The sequence below is a fragment of the Pristis pectinata genome, chromosome 11, assembly GCF_009764475.1.
Source record: "Pristis pectinata isolate sPriPec2 chromosome 11, sPriPec2.1.pri, whole genome shotgun sequence".
In the NCBI taxonomy this organism is placed as follows: domain Eukaryota; kingdom Metazoa; phylum Chordata; class Chondrichthyes; order Rhinopristiformes; family Pristidae; genus Pristis; species Pristis pectinata.
Genome location: NC_067415.1, coordinates 4570557 through 4597959, shown reverse-complemented (window position 1 = coordinate 4597959; position 27403 = coordinate 4570557). Strand labels below are relative to the sequence as shown.

Below are 27403 nucleotides of genomic sequence, written 5' to 3'. Positions count from 1 at the left end.
GGTCTAATCAGGGCTTTGAACAGCTGGGGCAGAACCTTGATCGCTCCAGGGACAAAGACCAGCATTTCATTAGCCTCTTTGTCTATTTTCTCTAAGCCTCTGGTGAGATTTTAATGATTGATGCACAAGAAAACATCCATCTGTTTCACCAGCTAGAAAGGACTTTTTTTATTTGGGTTCAAGGTGGATGAACTCAGATTTGCTTGCACTGAAATCCTTTTGCCACAGTTTGCTATTTGCTGTCTATTAATATCTCTTTACAATTTCAAGCATCTATTCAAACTGCTTACAACGACACCTGTATTTGTGTCATCAACAAACAGGGTTTCTCTCAATTTAAGTCACATGTAAATGCAATGAGTGGTTGTGGCTTCAACACAGATTCTCAGAGACCTGGGCTTGGCTCAGGGGGTGTTAGCAGATGCCTGGGACCCCCCAATAATCACTGAAATGTATATTGCAGGGTTACAGACGATAATATTCGGTTTATAGACAATAGACAATAGACAATAGGAGCAGAAGTAGACCATTCGGCCCTTTGAGTCTGCACCACCATTTTGAGATCATGGCTGATCCTCAACAATCAATATCCTGTTCCTGCCTTGTCCCCATATCCCTTGATTCCCCTATCTATAAGAAACCTATCAAGCTCCTTCTTGAAAGTGCCCAGAGAATTGGCCTCCACTGTCCTCTGAGGCAGTGCATTCCACAAACTCACAACCCTCTGGAGAAGAAGTTTTTCCTCACCTCTGTCCTAAATGGCCTAGCCTTTATTCTTAAATCATGCCCCCTGGTCCTGGACTTCCCAACATCTGGAACATATTTTCTGTATCTTGTCCAATCCCTTAATAATCCTGTATGTTTCAATCAGATCCCCTCTCAATCTTCTCAATTCCAGCATGTACAATCCCAGTCTCTCCAACCTCTCAGCATAAGACAGTCCCGACATCCCCGGAGTTAACCTCGTAAACCTACGCTGCACGCCCTCTATAGCCAGGATATCCTTCCTTAACCCTGGAGACCAAAACTGTACACAATGCTCCAGGAGTGGTCTCACCAGGGCCCTGTACAAATGCAAAAGAATCTTTTTGCTTTTGTACTCAATTCCCCTTGTAATACAGGCCAACATTCCATTAGCCTTCATCACTGCCTGCTGCACTTGCTCGTTCACTTTCAGTGACTGATGAACAAGGAGTCCTAGATCCCTTTGTATTTCCCCCTTACCTAACTCCACACCATTCAGATAATAATCTGCCTCCCTGTTTCTGCTCCCAAAGTGGATAACCTCACACTTATCCACATTAAACTTCATCTGCCAAGTACCTGCCCACTTACCCAACCTATCCAAATCACCCTGAATTCTCCTAACTTCCTCTTCACATGTTGCACTGCCACCCAACTTTGTATCATCAGCAAACTTGCTAATGTTATTCACAATGCCTTCATCTAAATCATCAACATAGATCGTAAACAGCTGCCGTCCCAGCACCGAGCCCTGTGGCACCCCACTAGTCACGGCCTGCCATTCTGAGAAACATCCATTCACCTCTACCCTTCGTTTCCTATCCGCCAACCAGTTTTCTATCCATGTTAATACCCGCCCCCAATTCCATGAGCCCTAATTTTACCCACCTAATTGAACGCATACCCCCAAGAGATTAATGATGCCATTTGTGCCCTCTCTGTGGTAATGAACTCAAAGCATTTCACAACCAATCAGACACTTCCAAAACATAATGAACAGTCTGTCCGAAATGGCCACCTTGAACTTCTGGCTGCATGTCACTTTAACTCTTGTTTCACATTCCTGCATCAACCTGCCTGCCCTTGGTTGTTACGGTAGTTCCAATATACAGGAAAGCAAGAGGCTGCAGAGGCACAGACCTCCCCACCGCTGGCAGCATCTACAGGAGGTGCTGCCTCAAGAAGGCGGCATCTATCACCAAGGATCCCCACCATCCAGGCCATGCCCTCTTCTCACTGCTGCCATCAGGCAGGAGGTACAGAAGCCTGAAGTCCCCACACCACCAGGTTCAGGAACAGCTACTTTCCTACAACCATCAGGTTCTTGAACCGACCTGCACAACCCCAACCCTACCTCAGCAACAGAACACTATGGACCACCTCTTGCATGGCCGTGGACTTGTCTCTGATTGTGTCTTTGTTTTTTTTCGTACTAAGGTCTTGCTTTTACACAGTCTTTTTTTCTCACTTTATGGTATAATTTTATGCATAATTTATGAAAAATGTATGTTCTGTGTGTTGTCTGTACCCATGTGCCTGTGACGCTGCTGCAAGCAAGTTTTTCATTGTACCTGTACCTCACCGTACTTGTGCACATGACAATAAACTTGACTTGACTTCTCCACTGCCACAGTGAGCTCAAGTGCAAACTCAAAAGCAATACCTCATATTCCCCACACAGGTAGCCTACAGCCCAATGTTGTGAACATTGAATTTTCCTATTTCTTTGTAGTTGCTACACTTTATTCTGCGTTCTGTTATTGTTTTCCCTTTGTATTGGTATTGGTATTGGTTTATTATTGTCACTTGTACCAAGGTACAGTGAAAAACTTGTCCTTGCAAACCGATTGTACAGGTCAATTCATTACACAGTGCAGTTACATTGAGTTAGTACAGAGTGCATTGATGTAGTGCAGGTAAAAACAATAACAGTACAGAGTAAAGTGTCACAGCTACAGAGAAAGTGCAGTGCAATAAGGTGCAAGGTCACAACAAGGTAGATCGTGAGGTCAGAGTCCATCTCATTGTTCAATAGTCTTATCACAGTGGGATAGAAGCTGTCCTTAAGTCTGGTGGTACGTGCCCTCAGGCTCCTGTATCTTCTACCTGATGGAAATGCACTGTGTAGTGAATTAATCTGTATGAACTGCATGCAAGACAAGTTTTTCACTGGACCTCGGTACAAGTGACAATAATAAACCAATTCCAATAAACCAGTTCCTTTTCAGGTAACCCACTCCCCTGTTCCTTCCCCACTCCCACCAGTTCACCCAGGGTCTCTCTTCCAACCATTCCCATTTCCATCTGTCCATCACCCACATAGATTCCTTCTCTCCTGGCCGACCCCTCCTATCTGTTCTGCCACCTGGCTCTATCTGCCTATCATCCCTACCTATCGCCCGCCACCTCTAAACTCCCCCCTCTCCTCCCCTATGTGGCCCCATCTGCCCCTCGTCCCCCACCTCAACCTGGTTCCACCCATCACCTGCCGGCTCCTGCCTCACCCTTGCCTCCCGCCTCTTCATTTACCCTCCACACTCTCAGTCCTGACGTAGGGTCTCAACCCGGAACGTCGACCACAGATGCCGCTCGACCCGCTGAGCAGTTTCTTCCTTGAACAGTTTGTGGATCGCCCAATGTGCTTCCTGGAGACGCGAGCTGTTTAAAAGTGGCGGTAAGTCACATTCAGTCAGGCAGCCTTGGTCACAGAGGTGGAATCTGTCTGAAAGAAGAAGAGAGGTAAAGGGGTGAAGGGAGGAATTTAGGAGCTTAGCCACGGCTGGACAGTAGGATGGGGAATGCACAAGGGACTGGAATCAGACAAGGGAAAAGACTTGTGCATAAAATTTTTATCGATGCACCGTAGAAAGCATCCTAATGGGATGCATCATAGCTGGGTACGGCAACTGCTCTGCCCAGGACCACAGGAAAGTGCAGAGAGTTGTGGACACAGCCCAGTGCATCACGAAAACCAGCCTCCCCTCCTTGGACTCGGTGAAGCAGCCAACATAATCAAAGACCCCTCCCACCCCAGACATTCTCTCTTCTCCCCTCTCCCATCAGGCAGAAGATACAAAAGCCTGAAAGCACGTACCACTAGGCTCAAGGACAGCTATTGAACTGTCCTTGAGCCTGGACAATAGTCCTTTTTTGAAGACTATTGAACGGTCCCCTAGTACGATAAGATGGACTCTTGACCTCACAGTCTACCTCGTTATGACCTTGCACCTTATTGTCTGCCTGCACTGCACTTTCTCTGTAACTGTAGCACTTTATTCTGCATTCTGTTATTGTTTTCCCTTGTACTACCTCAATGTACTGATGTGAAGGAATGATCTGTATGGATGGCATGCAAAACAAAGTTTTTCACTGTACCTCAGTACATGTGACAATAATGATAAACTAAACTAAATTAAAATTATGAGGGGCATAGATAGGGTGAATGTACTCAGTTTTTTTCCCAGGGTTGGGGAATCAAGAACTAGAGCACATAGGTTTAATGTGAGAGGGGAGAGATTTAATAGGAACCTGACGGGCAACTTTTTCCACTTGGAAGGTGGTCAGTATATGGAACGAGCTGCCAGAGGAAATGTTGAGGCAGATACATTCTCAACATTTAAAAGACACTTGGACATGTACTGTACATGGATAGGAAAGGTTTATGGAAATGTGGGCCAACTGTGGGCAAATGGGATGAGCTAAGGTGGGAATCTGGGAGGCTATTGGTATTGGTATTGGTTTATTATTGTCACTTGTATCGAGGTACAGTGAAAAACTTGTCTTGCATACCGATCGTACAGGTCAATTCATTACACAGTGCATTGAGGTAGTACAGGGTAAAAGCAATAACAGAATACAGAGTTAAGTGTCACAGCTACAGGGAAGTGCATTGTAGGTAGACAATAAGGTGCAAGGTCAAACAAAGTAGATTCTGAGGTCAAGAGTCCATCTCATCGTATAAGGGAACCGTTCAATAGTCCTATCACCGTGGGATAGAAGATGTCCTTGAGCCTGGTGGTACGTGCCCTCAGGTTCCTGTATCTTCTACCTGATGGGAGAGGGGAGAAGAGAGAATGACCCGGGTGGGTGGGGTCTTTGATTATGCTGGCTGCTTCACCAAGGCAGTGAGAGGTATAGGCAGAATCCATGGAGGGGAGGCTGGTTTCCGTGATGTGCTGGGCTGTGTCCACAACTCTCTGCAGTTTCTTGTGGTCCTGGGCAGAGCAGTTGCTGTACCAAGCCGTGATACATCCAGATAGGATGCTTTCTATGGTGCATCGATAAAAGTTGGTGAGTGTCCAAGGGGACATGCCAAATTTCTTTAGCCTCCTGAGGAAGTAGAGGTGCTGATGAGCTTCCTTGGCCATGGTGTCTATGTGGTTGGACCAGGACAGGCTTTTGGTGATGTTCACTCCTTGGAACTTGAAGCTCTCAACCCTCTTGACCTCAGCATCACTGACGTAGACAGGTGTATGTGCACCGCCCCCTTTCCTGAAGTCAATGACCAGCTCTTTTGTTTTGCTGACATTGAGGGAAACGTTGTTGTCATGACACCATGTCACTGGGCTCTCTATTTCCTTCCCGTACTCCGACTCATCATTATTTGAGATACAGCCCACCACGGCGGTGTCATCTGCAAACTTGTAGATGGAGTTAGAGCAGAATCTGGCCACACAGTCATGAGTGTATAGGGAGTAGAGTAGAGGGCTGAGGACGCAGCCTTGAGGGGCACCAGTGTTGAGGTATGGATGAGTTGGGCCAAAGGGCCTGTTTCTGTGCTGTATGACTCTCTGACCTCATTGGGTTGTAGGAATTAATGGAGAATATCACTTACAAGGCTGTGCCCGGGGAATGGTCAGACCCAGCAGGCAGAGTGTGGCCTTACATTAACTGTGGGTTTAACACATCAGTCTGTCACAGTTGACTGATAGCAGCTGAGCTGCATTCCCCTGTGAGCACTGCAAAGGCAGAAGTGCTTGGTGCCACACAGCAGGTCCAGCAGCGTCTGTCAGGGGAGCTGTGAGTCAGTCGATGTCAGGCGTAAAACACGGCATCAGCACGGACAAACACTGAGGGGCATTAACAAGAAAGGTAGCAAGGTTGTGGGGAAGGAAGGGAACTCCAGCACAGTCAACAAAGGAGTAGAGCGGTCTGTAAGAGGCAAAGGTTGGGATGAGAAAATGATTCAAAGGCAGAAATGATACAAGGAGAAGAAAAGAAGGAACGCATCCATCTGGAGACACAAGAGATGCCGGAATCTGGAGCAACACACAAAGGGCTGGGGGGAACTCTTGGATCGGTACATGGAGGGGCGGGGCTTGGAGGGATATAGGCCAAACACAGGGAAGTGGGACTAGCTGGGTGGACACCATGGTCAGCATGGACTATTTGGGCCCAAAGGGCCTGTATCCCTGCTGTATTGCTCCATGACTCTCACTTAGCAGGTCAGGCAGTATCTGTGGAGGGAAATGGACAGCTGACATATCGGGTCGAGACCCTTCATCTGGACTGGAAATATTGGTATTGGTATTGGTTTATTATTGTCACTTGTACCGAGGTACAGTGAAAAACTTGTCTTGCATACCGATCATACATATCAATTCATTACACAGTGCAGTTACATTGGGTTAGTACAGAGTGCATTGATGTAGTACAGATAAAAACAATAACAGTACAGAGTAAAGTGTCACAGCTACAGAGAAAGTGCAGTGCAATAAGGTGCAAGGTCACAACAAGGTAGATTGTGAGGTCAGAGTCCATCTCATTGTATAAGGGAACCGTTCAATAGTCTTATCACAGTGGGGTAGAAGCTGTCCTTGGCTGGTGGTACGTGCCCTCAGGCTCCTGTATCTTCTACCTGATGGGAGAGGAGAGAAGAGAGAATGACCCGGGTGGGTGGGGTCTTTGATTATGCTGCCTGCTTCACCAAGGCAGCGAGAGGTAAAGACAGAGTCCATGGAGGAGAGTTTGGTTTCCATGACGCACTGGGCTGTGTCCACAACTCTCTGCAGTTTGTTCTGCATTCTGTTATTGCTTTTCCCTTGTATTACCTCAATGTACTGATATGATGAAATGATCTGTATGGATGGCACGGAGAACAGATTTTCACTGTACATGTGACAATGATAAGCCAATTTACCAGTGAACAGTGATCACAACATCTACAAATGCCCACAAGGTGGCGGCATTGGCAGGTTACCACTCCCATCCTCAGGAGCACAAAATCCAGCCAAATGTCACATGGTGATAATATTTGGATATATTTAACATCTTTCACTGTCTCGGGATGTCCCAAAGAGCTTTGTGGCCAGTTAAGTACTTTTTGAAATTTTATCACAATTAATTATTTGTCTAGTTTCTTCTGCATTGAGTAAATGTATTGGACATTACATGGTCACATAAAAGATCAGCATTTATTGTGGTCACTTGAACTGTGAGCTCAGCCAACAGTCTACTTAATTACTTTCCCTCTTTTGTGATTCATCTGGGTTTCTCAATACGTCTTTGAAAGACTGTTGGTTATTGGTGGTTGGAGAAACTTTAAGTGGTTTAATCGAGATTAACTTTCAGGAAGACACCAGAGACCGCAGATGCTGGAATCTGGAACAACACACAATCTGCTGGAGGAACTCAGCGGGTCGGGCAGCATTGTGGGGAGAGAGGAATTGTTGACGTTTTGGCTCAAAACCCTGCATCAGTCCTGATGTAGGGTTTCGACCTAAAACGTTGACAGTTCCTTTTCCCCCACAGACGCTGCTCGACCTGCTGAGTTCCTTCAGCAGATTATTTGTTAGCTCCTGGGAAGCATTTTTTTGTACACAATATTAAAAAGAGACACGGGCCCATGAGTGAATCATTAAATTGAGGTCTGCTTGACGTTCAGATCTGTTCTTAAGGAGAAGCTGGGTAAGTGGGTCAAGGAACGGCAAATGGTGTTTAATTCAGATATTTGCAAGGTGTTGCACTTTGGGAAGTCAAACCAGGGTAGGACTTTCCCAGTGAACGGTAGGGCCCTGGGGAGTGTTGTAGAACAGAGGGACCTAGGAGCATAAGTACATCATTCCCCAAAAGTGGCGTCTCAGGAAGACAGGGTAGTGAAGAAGGCTTTTGGCACGCTGGACCATCAGTCAGGGCACTGAGTATAGAAGCTGGGATGTTATGATGCAGTTGGACAAGACGTTGGTGAGGCTGCACTTGGAATATTGTGTTCAGTTTTGGTCCTAATAATAAATATCTATATCTATATCTATCTATAGGAAAGATGCCGTTAAGTTGGAAAGATTTATGAGGATATTGCCAGGACTCGAGAGACTGAGTTATGGAGAAGGAGTGGGCAGGCTAAGACTTTAATCCCTGGAGTGTAGGATACTGAGGGGTGACCTTATAGAGGTGTATAAAATCATGAGGGGGATAGATAGGGTGAATGTACACAGTGTTTTTCCCAATGTTGGGGAATCAAGAACTAGAGGGCATAGGTTCAAGGTGAGAGGGGAGAGATTTGAAAGGAACTTGAGGGGCAACTTTTTCACCCAGAGGGTGGTGGGTATACGGAATGAGCAAGTGGTTGAGGCAGGTATGTGAACAACATTTAAAAGGTACTTGGACAGGTACATGGATAGGAAAGTTTAGAGGGATATGGGCCAAACACGGGCAAATGGGACGAGCTTAGATGGGCATCTTGGTCGGCATGGACCAGTTGGGCTGAAGGGCCTGTTTCCGTGCTGTATGACCTTGTGACTAAATGAATTCTCCGAGCATTCTTGCCTTGCAAGCAAAGTTTCCAAAAGGATTATCATTATCATATTATTCCTTGTGCTGTCAGATTTTTAGAAGTGATCATCTTTTTCTAGTGACATTGGTTGAGTGCTGAGCCCAGGGAGTATGCCCCCGGCTCTCTCTGAATAACCCTGATGCTCTACTCTGCAGCTGGTATCTGATACAAAGGAACATATTATGTTTCCTCATGACATAGAAAGAGGTCATTTGGCCCAACAAGACTATGCAATCCCATTCCCCCACCAATTTCCCATGTAACATTTTTCTCCCCCACATTCCTATCAGCTCCCCCCAGATTCTACCCCTCACCCATAACTAGGGGCAATTTACAGCGGCCAATTAACCCACCGACCCGCACGTCTTTGAGATGTGGGAGGAGATCCACGCGGTCACAGGGAGAATGTGGAGAGACAGTTTAGGTCGGATTTGTTTTCCAAGGAGCAGAGGAGGCTGACGGAGAATCTGACAGAGGATGACAAAATCATTGGTATTGGAATTGGTTTATTATTGTCACTTGTACCGAGGTACAGTGAAAAACTTGTCCTTGCAAACCGATTGTACAGGTCAATTCATTACACAGTGCAGTTACATTGAGTTAGTGCAGAGCGCATTGATGTAGTGCAGGTAAAAACAATAACAGTACAGAGTAAAGTGTCACAGCTACAGAGAAAGTGCAGTGCAATAAGGTGCAAGGTCACAACAAGGTAGATTGTGAGGTCAGAGTCCATCTCATTGTTCAATAGTTTTATCACAGTAGGGTAGAAGCTGTCCTTGAGCCTGGTGGTACGTGCCCTCAGGCTCCTGTATCTTCTACCCGATGGAAGAGGAGAGAAGAGAGAATGAGCGGCGCAGGTAAGGTGATCAGAACTTGTCCCCACAGCAGCGTTGTCTAACACTGGAGGCCAGAGGTTTCAGACAGTGGGCAGAGGTTTAGAGGGGATCCGAGGAAGAAGTTTTTCACCCGGGTTGGGGGTGTGGTTTGCGATCTGGAACACACTCCCTGAGAGGGTGGTGGAGGCATAGACTCCCACAACCTTTAGGAAGCATCTTGACAAGCACTTGAATCACCAGGGTTTCGAAGGCTACGGAGCAAGTGTTGATAAGTGGGATTAGTGCAGGTAGTACGATGGTCGGCGTGGATGCAACGGGCCTGTTTCTCCCCTGTATGACCCAAACCTGCAAACTCCACACAGACAGCACCAGAGGTTAGGATTGAACCTGGGTCACTGTGGCTATGAGGCAGCAGACCACGCAGACCAAAGAGGAGCTGTCAGAGCTGTAAGTGAGAGGGAGTACAGAAAAGGCTCACAGGGATGTTGCCTGGATCATTAAGTTGTAAGGTGAGACTTGATCTGCTGGGACTTTTCCCTGGAGTGAAGGAGACTGAGGGGTGACCTTATAGAAATTTATAGAGTCATCAGAAGCATAGAGGTTTCAATTCAATAAGGTCACACGCTTTTCCCCAATGTAAAGGAGTCCTAAACTAGAGAACAGAGGTTTAGGGTGAGAGGGGAAAGATTTAAAGGGGACCTGAGGGGCAACTTTCTCCACACAGAGGGTGGTGGGTGTGTAGAACGAGCTGCCAGAGGAAGTGGTAGAGGTGGGTACATTAACAATGGTTAAAAGACATTCAGACAGGTACATGGATAGGAAAGATTTGGAGGGATCTGGGTTATGGGCTCCGTCGGGGGGAGATACGGGACACTGAAGACCCACACTCAACAATTCAGGAACAGCTTCTTCCTCTCTGCCATCAGATTTCAGAACGGTCCATGAACCCATGAACATTATCTCATTATTGCTTTTTTTTGCACTATTTATTTATTTTGTAATTTATAGATATTTATGTCTTTGCACTGTACTGCTGCCGCAAAACAACACATTTCATGTCATCTGACTCAGTGATAATAAATCTGATTCTGATTCTGAAGTGCAAGCAAATGGTAGGCAGCTCAGGTAGGTAACTTGGTTAGCATGGACAAGTTGGGCCGAAGGGCCTGTTTCTGGCTGTATGACTCTATGAATGGAAGATGGGATTTATCCCTCTACACAATGACACTTGCATTTACATCACGCTGTTAAAGCAGCAAGACGTCCAAAGCCATCTTGTCGGACGACGATGAAACAAGTTGCCTCTCATTCGTATAGTGAGATGGTAGGGCAGATAACTAGGAGCTTTGGACAGCACAGTGGCACAGATGGGAGAGCTGCAACCACACAGCTCCTGTGACCCAGGTTCAATCCTGACCTCCGGCACTGTCTGTGTGGAGTTTGCACGTTCTCCCTGTGACTGCGTTGGTTTCCCCCGGATGCTCCGGTTTCCTCCCACATCTGAAGGACAAGTGGGTTAGTTGGCCACAGTAAATTGCCCCTCATGTCTAGGTGAGGGGTAGAATCTGGGGGGAATTGATGGGAATGTGGGGAGAATAAAATGGGGTGTAATGTAGGATTGGTGTAAGGGGGTGGTTGATGGTCAGTGTGGACTCGATGGGCCAAAGGGCCCGTTTCCGTGCTGTATCTCACTAGGACTCTATGAGCTCCAACAGTGAGGTAGGTCTTAAGGAGGAGAGGGCGGTAGGGAGATCCAGGGAGGGGATTCCAGACCTCAGGCAGCTGAAAGTGCAAGAGCCAATGGTGGAGCAGAAATCTGGTCCAACCACGTAGATGTCACGGCCAAGAAAGCTCACCAGTGCCTCTACTTCCTCAGGAGGCTAAAGAAATTCGGTATGTCCCCTTTGGCACTCACTAATTTTCAGCGATGCGCCACAGAAAGCATCCTATTTGGATGCATCACGGCTTGGTATGGCAACTGCTCTGCCCGGGACTGCAAGAAAGTGCAGAGAGTTGTGGACACAGCTCAGCCCGTCACGGAAACCAGCCTCCCCTCCATGGACTCCTTGCTGCCTCGGTGAAGCAGCCAGCATAATCAAAGACCCCACCCACCCTGGACATTCTCTTTTCTCCCATCAGGCAGAAGATGCAAAAGCCTGAAAGCACGTACCACCAGGCTCAAGGACAGCTTCTACCCGCTGTTATAAAGACTATTGAAACGGTCCCCTAGTACGATAAGATGGACTCTTGACCTCACAATCTACCTTGTTATGAACTTGCACCTTATTGTCTACCTGCACTGCACTTTCACTGTAACTGTAACACTTTATTCTGTATTCTGTTATTGTTTTACCCTGTACTACCTCAAAGCACTGTGTAATGAATTGATCTGTATGAACGGTATGCAAGACAAGATTTTCACTGTACCAATAAACCAATTGCAATTCCAACAATGGGGACAGGCAGAATTGGAGGAGTACAGACATCTCAGAGGGTTGCAGAGCTAAAGAGGGTTGGAGAGAGGGCCGAGTCCACAGAGGGTTTGGAGAACAAGGCTGAGAGTTTTAAGTTGTGACATTGTCCTGACTGGGAACTAGAACAGGTCAGTGATCACGGGACATTAAATATTATCCCAGGCAGAGGAATGACCGACAGTCTGCCATTCATTAGCCAACTGTAAACAGTCACAGCCAACACAGCTTACTCCGACAGGTCAGAGGGAGGGATCATAGTGACCAACAACCATCGAAGGCCCCTCCAAACACAACTGCCTGGTCTTTGTCTGCAGCCTTGGCTGACTCTGTTAGAAGCCAGCACAGCAGATATAGACGACCTCCTTGCAGTTTGACTTCTTTCTATAGCACAGAAAACAGAGCTTCCAGGAGCCACAGTGAGTGCGTCACAATCTTGACGTCAGAGCTAGGGGCTGCAGTAACCTCTGATAACCTCTGGGTTTCTGTGTCACTGTGTTACATCAGGTATCACTGCCTGATACCTGAGTAGTGGATTCAGCCCAACACATCACAGGCACGTCCCTCCCCACCATCGGTAGTATCCATATGAAGCACTGCCTCAAAGAAGGCAACATCTATCATCAAAGATCCCCATCATCCGGGCCATGCCATCTTCTTGCAGCTACCATCGGGCAGGAGGTACAGAAGCCTAAAGTCCCACACCACCAAATTCAGGAACAGCTACTTCCCTTCAACCATTCGGTTCTTGAACCAACCGGCACAACCCTAATCACTACCTCAGTAAAGCAACACTATGACCATTTTGCATTACAATGGTTCTTTTTTGTTTTAGAACATAGAACACTACAGCACAGTACAGGCCCTTCAGCCCACAATGTTGTGCCAACACTTTATCCTGCTCTAAGATCTACCTAACCCTTCCCTCCCACATTGCCCATCATAGAACATGCAAGGTCATAACGAGGTAGATTGTGAGGTCAAGAGTCCATCTTATCGTAATAGGGGGCCATTCGATAGTCTTATACCAGCAGGATAGAAGTTGTCCTTGAGCCTGGTGGTACGTGCTCTCAGGCTTTTGTATCTTCTGCCCGATGGGAGGGGGGAGAAGAGAGAATGTCCGGGGTGGGTGGGGTCTTTGATTTACCGAGGCAGTGAGAAGTGTAGACAGAGTCCATGAGGGAAGGCTAGAAGTATGTAAGGTTACTCGAGGTATAGATAGCATAGAGAGTCAAAATCTTTTGCACATCACACTCACACAAAACACATGCACAAAACACACACACAACATGCACACACAAAATACACGCACAATCAACACATGAACAAACACACACAAAACACATGCACAAACAACACGAACAAACACACACACAAAACATGCATAAACAACACATGAACAAACACACACACAAAACACATGCACAAACAGCATGTGAACAAACATGCACAAAACACACACACAAACAACACATGAACAAACACACACACAAAACACATGCACAAACAGCATGTGAACAAACATGCACAAAACACACACACAAACAACACATGAACAAACACATGCACAAAACACACGCACAAACAACACATGAACAAACATGCACAAAACACACGCACAGACAACACATGAACAAACACACGCACAAACAACACACGCACAAACAGCACATGAACAAACACGCACAAAACACACACACAAACAACACATGAATAAACACATGCACAAACACATGAACACGTACACAAAACACACTCACAAACAACACATGAATAAACACACGCACAAAACACACACACAAACAACACATGAATAAACACATGCACAAACACATGAACACGTGCACAAAACACTCACAAACAACACATGAACACACGCACAAACAACACATGAACAAACACACACACAAAACACATGCACAAACACATGAACAAACACATGCACAAACACATGAACACGTGCACAAAACACTCACAAACAACACATGAACAAACACACACACAAAACACATGCACAAACACATGAACAAACACATGCACAAACACATGAACAAACACACCACACACGCACACACAACACATGAACAAACACACAAAACACACGCACAAACAGACATAAAACACATGCACAAAACACACACACAACGTGCACGCACAAACAACACATGCACAAAACATACAACACACGCACTCACGGGTGTGTACTTAAGGAATGTGTTGGGAGGGTCTGCATGTGTCAGATACATGCCTAGAGCGCGCTGTTCCTTTAACTTGGTTCTGGGGGCGTGTTCCTGGGCGGCACCTCCCTCCCCTTCCCAATCCGAGCCTCGCAAATCGCTTTGGAGAGAAAGGAAGTCAGGAACACAGCGAACACCAGCTCACAATCACACCTCGGGACTGAAAGCGGGGCGAGAACTGACATAGCGAGGTTGTAACTAACACAGCAATAACCCAGAGACTCCGCTTCAGTTCTGTGAACCAAGGGCCGACCCGTTTCATGCAGTTTCCCCCTCAGCACAATAGCTGGCTCTGTGTGTGCGTGTTTTAAGCTCTTCTTTATTGTAATAACAGCGGCGGAGAGCTGAAAGAGCACAGACATACACTCGCTCACAATTGTTCTGTAACCTTGCAGTGTCAATCTTCCCAATAAAAGGACATCTCTGTGTGTCTTGCTGCGTCCGAGGATTCACCACCACATCCATCAAATGTGAAGAACATTTTAAAACCCTCTTAAAGCGACTCGGAAAGGGATTTTCTCTTCCCCCACCACCCACCTCTGGAGTTCCTTAAAGGGGAAGGCTCTTCGAATTGGAACCGGGAGCTGGGCTGTGTTAAACTGAACCGGTGCGGGATAGGGGAAAAAGCGGTGAGTTACTGGATGTTTACTGTCGTGCTTGTCATATTCCTCCCCCTCTCTGTAGTAACGGCGGTAGGAGCAACTTAAGAAGAGCAACGTAATTCGAGTGGACAGCCAGCTCCTCTTTCCCAGGGCACCAATGGTCAATACAAGAGGGCATGGCTTTAAAGTAATGGGTGGGAGGTTCAAGGGAGATATTAGAGGGAGGTTTTTTTACCCAGAGAGTGGTTGGGGCATGGAATGCGCTGCCTGGGGTGGTGGAGGAGGCAGGTCCATTGGTCAAATTCAAGAGATTACCAGATGAGGATATGGAGGAATTTAAAATAGAGGGATATGTGGGAGGAAGGGGTTTTAGGCGAGGTTTAAAGGTCGGCACAACATTGTGGGCCGAAGGGCCTGTATTGTACTGTATTGTTCTATGTTCTATAAATTGTCCAGCGTGGATTGTACTCTGTGTGTGTGTGTGTGTGGGGATGGAGAGGTGATTGTAATCAGTAACGTCTCCTTGGGATGGACTTTGTGTGTGTATGCGGGGTGTACAGTGTCAGGCCTGACTTGTACCTGTGTCATTCTGTGTGTGAGATGGAGGTAGTGTGGAGGCAGATATTGTTCCTGAACAGAAGGATGAGGTGTCCACGTGTGGGTGAAGGGACCATTTGCCCCGCGGTTGTGTCGCTGGAAGGGGCTGCTTTCCTTCAGGGGAGACCCACTGGGTGACAGAGGGTGTCGGCCGTCTGGGGTTGAGGGGAATCACTGGGTGGGAAACGCACACAGAGGCAGAGACACCGGACCAAGTCCCTGCTGGGAATTGCCTAGAGGTGTTGAGTTCAGCTGCATCATTTGTTCATCCTGGAATGTTCTGAGTGATGTCTGAACACGGGCAAAATGTTCACTCTCCCTCCTCGGTACCCCCTCCCCTCCCCCCCCTTCCCCCTCGGTCCCCCCTCCCTGGCGCCGCCTCCCTCCCTCCTCGGTGCCCCCACACTCCCTCCCCTCACTCCTCGGCCCTCCCTCGGTGCTCCCACACTCCCTCCCTCCCCCCCTCCCTCCCTTGGCGTGCCCCTCCCTCTTTCAGCACCTCCCCCCCCTCCCCCAGCCCCTCCGTCCCTTCTCGGTGCCCACCTCCCTCCCTCCCTGGCACTGCCCTCCCTCACTCCGTCCCTCCCTCCTCTCCCCGCCCCCCCCCCCCCCCCCCCCCCCGCTCAGGTTGGGTCATGGCCAAGGTGAATGTCTCTGAACATTAGGTGTTGAGAGGGAGATCAGAGGGGTAGTTCTGGTGGGGTAAAGGATGGGAGGGAGCGGCAGACACCAAAGGAGACCTGTGTTGGGGGTCCCGTTCTCGAGGATACGGAAGCAGGGGTGGACACAGTGAGACGGTGGGAGATCACGACCTGCAGTGTCTGTCAGAGAGATGGGCTGGGGTAGTTCATGTGTCACCACTTCCGCTAATTCCTGTTCAGTTCCTGCTGATTCAGAGTCACAGTCATACAACACAGAAAACAGGCCCTTTGCCCCATTGGGTCCATGCCGACCAAGGTGCCCATCTAAGCTGATCCCATTTGCCCGCGTTTGGCCCATATCCCTCTAAATCTTTCCTATCTATGTACCTGTCCGAGTGCCTTTTAAATGTTGTTAATGTACCTGCCTCAACCACTTCCTGTGGCAGCTCGTTCCATATACTGACCACCCTCTGGTGAAAAAGTTGCCCCTCAAGTTCTTTTCAAATCTCTCCCCTCTCACCTTGAACCTATGCCCTCTAGTTCTTGATTCCCAACCCTGGGAAAAAGACTGAGTGCATTCACCTGATCTATGCCCCTCATGATTTTGTACACCTCTATAAGATCAGACCTCTATAAAATCAACATTCAAAAAGCACTTGGACAGCTACATGGATAGGAAATGTTTAGAAGGATATGGGTCAAATGCAGGCAAATGGGACCAGCTTAGATGGGGGATCTTGGTTGGCATGGACTGGTTGGGCTGAAGGGCCTGTTTCTATGCTGGATGACTCTATGACACTCCAAGGAATAAAGTACAAACCTGCCCAACCTCTCCCTGTCACCCAATCCTTTAAGACCCAGCGACATCCTCGTAAATCTCCTCTGTACTCTTTCCAGCTTAATAGCACCTTTCCCATAGCAAGGTGACCAAAACTGAACGCAATACTTCAAATGCGGCCTCACCAATGTCTTGTACAACTGCAAAGTAACATCCAGATTCTATACTCACTTCCCTGACTGATGAAGGCCAGCGGACCAAAAGCTGCCTTCTCCACCCTGTCTACCTGTGATGCTACTTTATGGGAACTATGTCCTTGGAGGAACTACATGCTTGTACTGACTCCAGGGCAAAGCGAGCACAGACCACACCGAACGCGTGTTATTTTTGATGGCGCGGCTGTGAGTGGGGCTGAAACCAACTGTGTTTAATGCATGGGTACATTGTGGTGTTCCTGTCAAGCCTAAGATCATGGGAGAAGTCAAGTTCATGTCCTGACCTGTTGTGTTGTGTATTTTTAAAATCTTGACATGGAACAGGTTTAAACCAAGCCCGCCAGTGAAATATTGGAATTGGTTTATTATTGTCACTTGTACCAAGTTACAGTGAAAATCTTGTCTTACATGTCGTTTGTACAGATCAATTCATTACACAGCACATTCAGGTAGTACAAGGTAAAACAATACAGAATGCAGAATACAGTGTTACAGTTACAGAGAAAGTGCAGGCAGACCATAAGGTGCAAGGTCATAACGAGGTAAATTGTGAGGTCAAGAGTCCATCTTATTGTACTAGGGGACCATTCAGTAGTCTTATAACAGTGTGATAGAAGCTGTCCTCCTGAGCCTGGTGGTACGTGGCTTTCAGGCTTTTGTACCTCCTGCCCGATGGGAGGAGGAGAAGGGAAGAATATCCGGGATGGGAGGGGACTAGATTATGTTGGCTGCTTTACCAAGGCAGCGAGAAGTGTAGACAGAGTCCATGGAGGGGAGGCTGGTCTCTGTCCATGGTTTCTGCAGTTTCTTGCGGTCCCGGACAGAGCAGTTGCCACACCAAGCCGTGATACATCTAGATCAGATGCTTTCTATGGTGCATTGATAAAAGTTGGTGAGGATCATGCCAAATTTCTTTAGCCTCTTGAGGAAGTAGAGCCATGGTGAGCTTTCTTGGCCGTGATGTCTATGTGGTTGGACCAGGACAGGCAGGGTGATGTTCATTCAGAGGAACTTGAAGCTCTCAACCCTCTCAACCTCAGCACTGTTGATGCAGGCAGGTGCATGTGCACCACTCCCCTTCCTGTAGTCAATGCACAGATCTTTTGTTTTGCTGACATTGAGGGCAAGTTTGTTGTCATGACACTATGTCACGAAGAGGTTGGCCATTCCTTCTCAACACTTCCTTGTTCCCTGTTGAGTGACACGGCATCCCAACCCAATCCGAGATCTCTGCATACATCCAGTCTCTGTCATCCCCACTTTTATTGAGTCATACAACATGGAAACAGGCCCTTTGGCCCAACCCGTCCATGCCGACTGTGTTGAGCAGTGAGCTAGTCCCATCTGCCCACATTTGGCCCATAGCCCTCTGAACCCCTCCTATCCATGGACTTATCCAGATGTGTTTTCAACGTTGCTAATGTTGCTTTATGATGGCTTTTCAATGTTGCTAAGGGGCGGCATGGTGGTGTAGCGGTTAGCGCAATGCTATTACAGCGCAGGCGACCCGGGTTCAATTCCTCCGCTGTCTGTAAGGAGTTTGTACGTTCTCCCTGTATCTGCATGGGTTTCCTCTGGGTGCTCTGGTTTCCTCCCACATTCCAAAAGACGTGCAGGTTAGGAAGTTGTGGGCATGCTACGTTGGTGCCGGAAGAGTGGTGACACTTGCAGGCTGCCCCCAGCACATTCTTAACACAAAAAGATGCATTTCACTGTGTGTTTCAATGTACATGTGACTACTAAATAAATGTCAATAAAATATCTAATGTGCCCGCCTCAACCACTATTTCTGGCAGCTCATTCCAAATACACACCACCCTTTGAAGAAGCTGTCCCTGATGTCCCTTTTAAATCTCTCACCTCTGATCTTTAAACCTATGCCCTCTTGTTTTTAGCGCCCCCTTGTTCTTAGCACCCCCTCGCTGGGAAAAAGATTGTGTATCACCCTGTCTATTGTGCCTTACTCTGTCTAACCCTGAAGAATGAGGGGAGATTTGATAGAGCTTTACAAAATTGAGGGGTACAGACAGAGTAAATGCGAGTAGGCTCTTTCCATCTAGATCAGGAGAGATAAGTATGAGAGGACATGGCTTTAGGGTGAAAGGGGAAAGATTTAGGGGGAACATTAGGGGGAACGTCTTCACTTAGAGAGTGGTGGGAGTGTGGAACGAGCTGCCATCTGACGTGGTAAATGCGGGCTCAATCTTAAGTTTTAAGAATAAATTGGATAGATACATGGATGGGAGAGGTCTGGAGGGTTATGGACTGGGTGCAGGTCAATGGGACTAGTGGAATAAAGTTTTGGTATAATAGAAGGGCTGAATGGCCTGTTTTCTGTGCTGTAGTGTTCTATGGTTCTATGCCCCTTGTGGCCATCCTACCTGTTGTACCTGTCTACACCAACCCACATTCGGTCTGTAGCCTTCAATGCCTTGGCAATTCAAGTACTACTTAAATGTTGTGAAAACCTCTGCCTCCTCCGTCTCTTCAGACAGCACACTCCAGACTCCAGCCACCCTCTGTGTAGAAAAAATTCCCCCTATCGAATATGATTTCTTACGGGGACAATTAGTAAAAAATCTTTTTCCCATGGTGGGTGCATTTAAAATGAGAGGGCAAGGGGTAACCTTATAGAGGGTATAAAATCATGAGGGGCATGGGGAAGGTGGATGGTCATAGACTTTCTCCCAGGGTAGGGGAGTCTAAACCTAGAGGGCAGGGGTTTAAGGTGAGAGGGGAAAGATTTGAAGGGGACCTGAGGGGCAACTTTTTCCACACAGAGGAGGGTGGGTATAGGGAACGAGCTGCCAGGGGAAGTGGTAGAAGTGGGTACAATAACATTTAAAAGACATTCAGGCAGGTAGATGGATAGGAAAGGTTGAGAGGGCTAAGGGCCAAATGCGGGCAAATGGGACTAGCTCGGGTCGGAATCTTGGTCAGCATGGATGAGTTGGGCCGAAGGGCCTGTTTCTGTGAACATAGAACAGAACAGTACAGCACAGAACAGGCTCTTCGGCCCACAATGTTGTGCCGACATAGCTATTCCCTCCTACCTACAGAATGCCCATATCTCTCATTCATGTGCTCATCCAAGTCCCTCTGAAAAGCCCCCAATGAGTTTGCCTCCACCACCCTATCAGGCAACGCATTCCAGGCATCCACCACTCTCTCAGTCAAAAATGTACCCCTCACGTCTCTTCTGAACCTACCCCCTCTCACCTTAAATTGATGACCTCTGAATATCTCTGTAGGTTTCAGATGAGATGGAGGAGGTTTAGAGGGGAAAGTTTTTCACTCAGAGAGGTTGATATCTGGAACGTGCTGCCAGAGAAGGTGGTGAAGTCAGATACAGTCACTGTGTATAAGAGGCATTTAGACAGTCACTTGAATAGCCAAATGTAATGATGTAATACGGGTAAATGTGATTAGTGTACCAATTTTTATTGATGCGCCATAGAAAGTATCCTATCCGGACACATCACAGCTTGGTACGGCAACTGCTCTGCCCAGGACCACAAGAAACTGCAGAGAGTTGTGGACACAGCCCAGCGCATCATGGAAACCAGCTTCCCCTCCTTGGACTCTGTTTATACCTCTCGCTGCCTCGGTAAAGCAGCCAGCATAACCAAAGACGACCCCCCCCCCACCTCGGACATTCTCTCTTCTCCCCCCTCCCATCGGGCAAAAGATACAAAAGCCTGAAAGCATGTACCACCAGGCTCGAGGACAGCTTCTATCCCGCTGTTATAAAACTATTGAACAGTAAGATGGACTCTTGACCTCACAATCTACTTCATTATCGCCCTTGCACCTTATTATCTGCCTGCACTGCACTTTCTCTGTAACTGCGACACTTTATTCTACATTCTGTTATTGTTTTACCCTGCACTACCTCAATGTACTGTTGTAATGAATTGAACTGTATGAACGGTATTCAAGACAAGTTTTTCACTGTACTTTGGTACATATGACAATAATAAACCAATTTATAGACAAACATGAACTTGATGGGCTGAAGGGCCTGTTTCCGTGTTGTATGATTCTAAAACTGACAATACAAGCAAGACAGATGAGTGTGTTGCAAGGGTTGTCCGAGCAGACGTATTTTATGTTCTGATTCTTTCTCTCAGGATTTGCTTTCCCACTGACTGTGGCTGGCTTTGTGTGTGAGCTCAGAATTCTGGAACCCTGCAGCACAGTAGGGAGGCCACTTGGCCCATCGAGCTCATGCTAATCTTTCAGAGATGCTCTCTGATCAGCTTTTCCATCTTCGGGAATGTCCATTTGCCTGTTTGGAAGATCCGTGGAATCTGCTACCATCACTCCTTCAGGGTGTGTGTTCCCCGTCTGAAGGCCGAGAGTCATTCGGCACAGAAACAGGCCCTTCAGCCCATCACGTCCTGGCTGACCACTTATCTAGACTGATCCCATTTTATTCTCCCCACACTCCCATCAACTTCCCTCAGATTCTACCCCTCACCCACATACAGCGGCCAATTCACCCTCCGACCTGCACGTCTCTGGGATGTGGGAGGAAACTGGAGCACCCAGGGGGAAACCCACGTGGTTACCAGGAGAACTTGCAAACTCCACACAGACAGCACCGGAGGTCAGGATTGAACCTGGGTCTCTGGAGCTGTGAAGCAGTAGCTCTATTGCATCACTGCCGCCCACTGGCTCACTCTTTCCCCTGTTGTTTTATAACTGTTGCCCTCAGCTATCGACCACATTCTGCTTCAGACTTGCTCACATCCCCATGTAATTTTGAACGGTGTTATATTTCCTGTTAACTTTGGCTGCTCAGTGGAAAACACTCCAGCTCCTCCAGTCTCTCTGTGGGATCGACACGGATAAATTTCCTCTGCTTCCTCTCATTGCTTTATTCCTAACATGTGGTGCCCTAAACTTTGTAATCCTCTCCCGAGTCCTAAATCACCATATAAGCATTGCCTCATGTTTCCCATATCTTACAACATAGATAAGACTGCTAGGTCTCAGGGCATTCCATTACCTTGCTCTGTACTCCCTGAAGGATATGCCAATATGTATCAATACTCCATGTTTGACCCTCACTAATGTCTTGTACAACTGCAACATAACCTCCCAACTTCTTTTCTCAATGTCCTGACTGACGAAGGCCATCCTGCCAAAAGCCTTCTTCAGCACCCTGTCTACCCGTGATGCCGCTTTCAGGGAACTATGTACTCTTAGGTCCCTCTTGTTCTACAACACTCCCCAGAGCCCTACTGTTCACTGTGAAAGTCCTACACTGATTTGACTTCCCAAAATGCAACACCTCGCACTTATCTGAATTAAACTCCATTTGCCATTCCTCAGCCCACTTTCCCCAGCTTATCAAGATCCTGCTGCAATTCCTGATAACTATCTTCACTGTCAAAGACACCACCTATTTTGGTGTCATCTTCAAACTTAATAACCTTGCCATGTACATTCTCATCCATATCATTGCTATAGATGACAAACAGCAATAGGCCCAGCACCGAGCCCTGGGGGACACCACTAGTCACGGGCCTCCAGTCCGAGAAACAACCTTCCACCGCTTCCTGCCATCAAGCCGATTGTGTATCCAGTTAGCCAGCTCTCCCTGGATCCCATGCGATCTAACTTTCCATAGCAGCCTACTATTGCAGAACCTTATACTGAAGTCCATATAGACCACGTCTACCTCCCTTCCCCCATTGCCCTGCTTAGTTTTACTTCTTCAAAATACTGAATCAAATTCGTAAGACATGATCTCCCACGCACAAAGCCATGCTGATTATCCCTAATCAGCCCCTGTCTTTCCAAGTGCACGTCTACCATTTCTCAGAATCCCCTCCAATAACTTATCTACCACGGACACTGTGGTAACTTACTACCACGGGCACTTGCTGTTCAGAGATTGGCTGGTTCATCCATTGTAGCAGTGACCACACTTTGGAAAGTTCTCCATTATCTGTGGAGCACTTTGCTTTGAAAGTTACTTCAGCAATGCAAACCTTTTGTTCTTGTTTGGATGGAGGGTGCTTTCCCACAGAGCAACATGACAAAATGCTGGAAGCACTCAGCAGGTCAGGCAGCACCTGTGGAGAGAGGAACAGAATTATCAGGTCGGTGACTCGTCGTCAGATGCTGCCTGACCTGTTGAGTGTTTCCAGCATTTTCTGTTTTTATTTCAGATTTCCAACATCTGCAGTTACTTTTCAGAATCTGATTTATTATCAGCGACTTAGATGATGTGAAACTTGTTGTTCTGCGGCAGCAGTACAGTGCAAAGGCATCAGATTACCATAAATTACAAAACTAAATAGTGCAAAAGAGAAAGGAATGATGAGGTAGTGTTCATGGGTTCATGGACCGTTCAGAAATCTGATGGCGGAGGGGAAGATGCTGTTTCTGAATCATTGAGTGTGGGTCTTCAGGCTCCTGTACCTCCTCCCCGATGGTAGTAACGTGAAGAGGGCATGTCCCAGGTGGTGAGGGTCCTTAGTGATAGATACCGCTTTCTCAAGGCACTTCCTCTTGGAGATGTCCTCGATGGTGGGGAGGGTTGTGCCCGTGATGGAGTTGGCTGAGTCTACAACCCTCTGCACCCTCTTGCGATTCTGTGCATTGGAGCCTCCGTACCAGGCGGTGATGCAACCAGTCAGAATGCTCTCCATTGTACAGCTGTAGAAATTTGCAAGAGTCTTTGGTGACATAACAAATCTCCTCAAACTCCTAATGAAGTAGAGCCGCTGATGTGCCTTCTTCATGATTGCATCAATGTGTTGGGCCCAGGATAGATCCTCTGAGATGTTGACAGCCAGTAACTTGAAGCTGCTCACCCTTTCCACCGCTGACCCCTCAATGAGGACTGGTGTGTGTTCTCCTGACTGCCCCTTCCTGAAGTCCACAATCAGTTTTTGCTCACCTACATGGAAAGTTAATTGTTTGCTGAATCCCAACGGGAAATAAAATCTACCTGCTTCGTGCTGATGGTGTAGCCTAAGGAATGCCTAAGCCCTGTAGAATAAAATTCCCTGGACTAGAGGCAACTAATCTGCCTTGGATATGAACAGGTTCAAAATAACTTATTCAAGTTGGCATTCATCACCTTGGTGGTACAAATCTCACTGCTCCCTTCAGATGGTGAGTCTTGGATAGAAGGCAGCACGTTCAGGCTTTAAACAATTGCACTGTTGTCACCAGAACTTGAGCCTTGTGGGCCACTATACAGTGTGAGCTAATTAGTTTGGTAATCAAATCCTTCATGAATTATGGAAAGAATTAATGGAAACCTTGGTATGTTTGTTAATTTTCCCTGCTAGTGTGAGTTGGCTTTTCTTCTGGGGGTTTATTGGTTTATTATTGTCACTTGTACTGAGGTACAGTGAAAAACTTGTCTTGCGTACCGATTGTACAGGTCAATTCATTACACGGTGCAGTTACATTGAGTTTGCACAGAGTGCATTGATGTAGTACAGGTAAAAACAATAACAGTACAGAGTAAAGTGTCACAGCTACAGAGAAAGTGCAGTGCAATAAGGTGCAAGGTCACAACAAGGTAGATCGTGAGGTCAGAGTCCATCTCATCGTATAAGGGAACCGTTCAATAGTCTTATTACAGTGGGGTAGAAGCTGTCCTTAAGTCTGGTGGTACGTGCCCTGGGGCTCCTGTATCTTCTACCTGATGGAAGAGGAGAGAAGAGAGAATGTCCCGGGTGGGTGGGGTCTTTGATTATGCTGGCTGCTTTGCCAAGACAGCGAGAGGTAAAGACAGAGTCCAAGGAGGGGAGGCTGGTTTCCGTGATGCGCTGGGCTGTGTCCACAACTCTCTGCAGTTTCTTGTGGTCCTGGGCAGAGCAGCTGCCGTACCAAGTAACTTGCGATCACATTGGGCTTGTGCCACAGGTAGAAAGGAAAGCTAGTCCCTTGTCGCCCTTCAAGATACACAGACTCGATTATTACAGGTCGCTCAACCCATTGTACATGTGCAGAATGTTTGCAAGACCTCTCCAGTTAGTCCCACACCCCTTCTCTTGCCCTGTAAATGTTTCCTTGTGGCAAAGTTATCCCCACAGAGGATGCCCCCTGTTATGAACATCCGACTTATGGACACCCCTACGTACCAGCGAGTTCCTGTAATGTTACTAAATTCAAAAGTTCGACATACATATGTTTTTTCCTACGAACAGCAGAACTAGTTTCCTGTCTCCCTCGCCACTTTCAGTAATTGTTCTTATCAGTCTGATGTGTTTTTGATGCCACTCATTACAACACTGTGGAGGTGCAGTTACCATATCGAGTGATGTTTCTGTAGTTTCTGATTTGCAGACAAAATCGACATGGATGTCTGTAAAAACGGAACCCATCAATTACCCCAGGATGGCCTGTAGATTGAATCTGTTCCTCGTTGTACTTACGTTATGAAGGATTAAGGAAACTTCCCTTCATTGGCCTCGTTTACCAAGTAAACCTCCTTTGGTTTTTGGCTACCGGTCCTTCTTCCAGGGGGATCTAATTCCCTCTCTCTCTGAGAGCAAATCCCTTTGGAATATTTTATACATGTTCATTTTTCAGGATGTTCGCATTGTTGGCAAGGCCAGTGTCTTTCTTACTAAACTGGGCTGCCTCATCTGAATGTCCCCAAACCTTTCTGGCTGCACAGGGAAAAGTCCCTGTTTGTGCACAAGTATTTTGTCTGAAACTAAGCAGCTGCAGAGAGGAGTGGACTCGGCCCAGTACGTCACGGGCACATCCCTCCCCACCACTGATAGTATCTACAGGAGGTGCTGCCTAAAGAAGGCAACATCCATTATCAATGATCCCCACCATCCAGGCCATGCCCTCTTCTCGCAGCTACCATTGGGCAGGAGGTACAGAAACCCGAAGTCCCACACCCCCAGGTTCAGGAACAGCTACTTCCCTTCAACCATTCAGTTCTTGAACCAACCAGCACAACCCTAATCACTGCCTCAGTGTAGCAACACCATGACCACTTTGCACTACAATGGACTTGTATTTTGTTCTAATTCTGTTCTTTCTTGTATAATTTTGTACAATTTATGTTTTTCTTTGTGAGGTTTGTGTCTCTAATGCGATGTGCCTGTGATGCAATGAAGATTTTCATTGCACCTGCTCATACATGTACTTGTGCATATGACAGTATACTTGACTTGACCCTCAATCTAAAGTCCTCTGTGATGGAGTGGGGTGGGAGCTTGTTCATTTTGAACCGGCAATAATGTGGGGATCAACAAACAAACTCCTCTCATCTGGATCTTGACCCAAAACGTCAACTTGTCTGTTTCCCTCTGCTGTTTCCTGACCCACTGAGTTCCTCCTGTGTTTTGTTGTTCCTGATTTCAGCATCTGCAGTATCTTGTGCCTTCAATAATGAGGGGATGGCCTTTCTCTGTTGAAGTCAAGACAGCGAGAGAGGGAGGCGATGGTACTTGTATGTGTAGAGTCCACATCTTCCAATAATGTGACCTTCATAGAATCATAGAACAATACAGGCCCTTCGGCCCACCATGTTGTGCCGACCTTCAAACCACTCCTAAGACTATCTAACCCCTTCATCCCACATATCCCTCTATCTTAAATTCCTCCATGTGCTTATATAACAACCTCTTGAACTTGCCCAACGTATCAGCCTCCACCACCACCCCAGGCAGCGCATTCCATGCACCAACCACTCTCTGGGTGAAAAACCTCCCTCTGATGTCTCCCTTGAACTTCCCACCCATTACCTTAAAGCCATATCCTCTTGTATTGAGCATTGGTGCCCTGGGAAAGAGATGCTGGATGTCCACTCTATCTATTCGTAATATTTTGTACACCTCTATCATGTCTCCCCTCATCCTCCTTCTCTCCAATGAATAAAGCCCTAGCTCCTTTAGTCTCTCCTCATAATCCATACTCTCTAATCCAGGCAGCATCCTGGTAAATCTCCTCTGCACCCTTTCCAATGCCTCCACATCCTTCCTATAATGAGGCGACCAGAACTGGACACAGTACTCTAAATGTGGTCTAACCAGAGTTTTGTAAAACTGCATCATTACTTCGTGGCTCTTAAGCTCGATCCCATGATTTATGAAAGCTAACATCCCATAGGCTTTCTTAACTACCCTATCCACTTGTGTGGCAACTTTCAGTGATCTGTGGATATGAACCCCCAGATCCCTCTGCTCGTCCAAACTGCCCAGAATCCTGCCATTTACCTTGTATTCTGCCTTGGAGTTTGTCCTTCCAAACTGTACTACCTCACACTTCTCCGGATTGAACTCCATCTGCCACTTCTCAGCCCAAGCTCTGCATCCTATCAATATCCCTCTGTAAGCTTCGACAGCCCTCCACACTATCCACAACACTACAGATCTTTGTGTTATCTGCAAACTTGCTAACCCACCCTTCCACCCTCTCATCTAAGTCATTAATAAATATCACAAAAAGTAGAGGTCCCAGAACCGATCCCTGTTGGACACCACTAGTCACAGCCCTCCAATCCAAATGCACTCCCTCCACCA

General features: G+C 47.1%; 1 protein-coding gene across 2 annotated transcripts in view; it reads left to right on the top strand.

The window, feature by feature from the left end:
• Nucleotides 1-14153: 14153 nt before the first annotated feature.
• The window catches only part of LOC127575708 (glycerophosphodiester phosphodiesterase domain-containing protein 5-like), a 217065-nt gene continuing 203815 nt past the window's right edge, over nt 14154-27403 (top strand). The window contains exon 1 of one of the 2 annotated variants that reach the window (XM_052025690.1): nt 14154-14688. The gene's annotated coding sequence lies outside the window, so the exon portion shown is untranslated. The remainder of the gene's footprint in view (nt 14689-27403) is intronic. The other variant, XM_052025693.1, reaches the window with a different exon arrangement.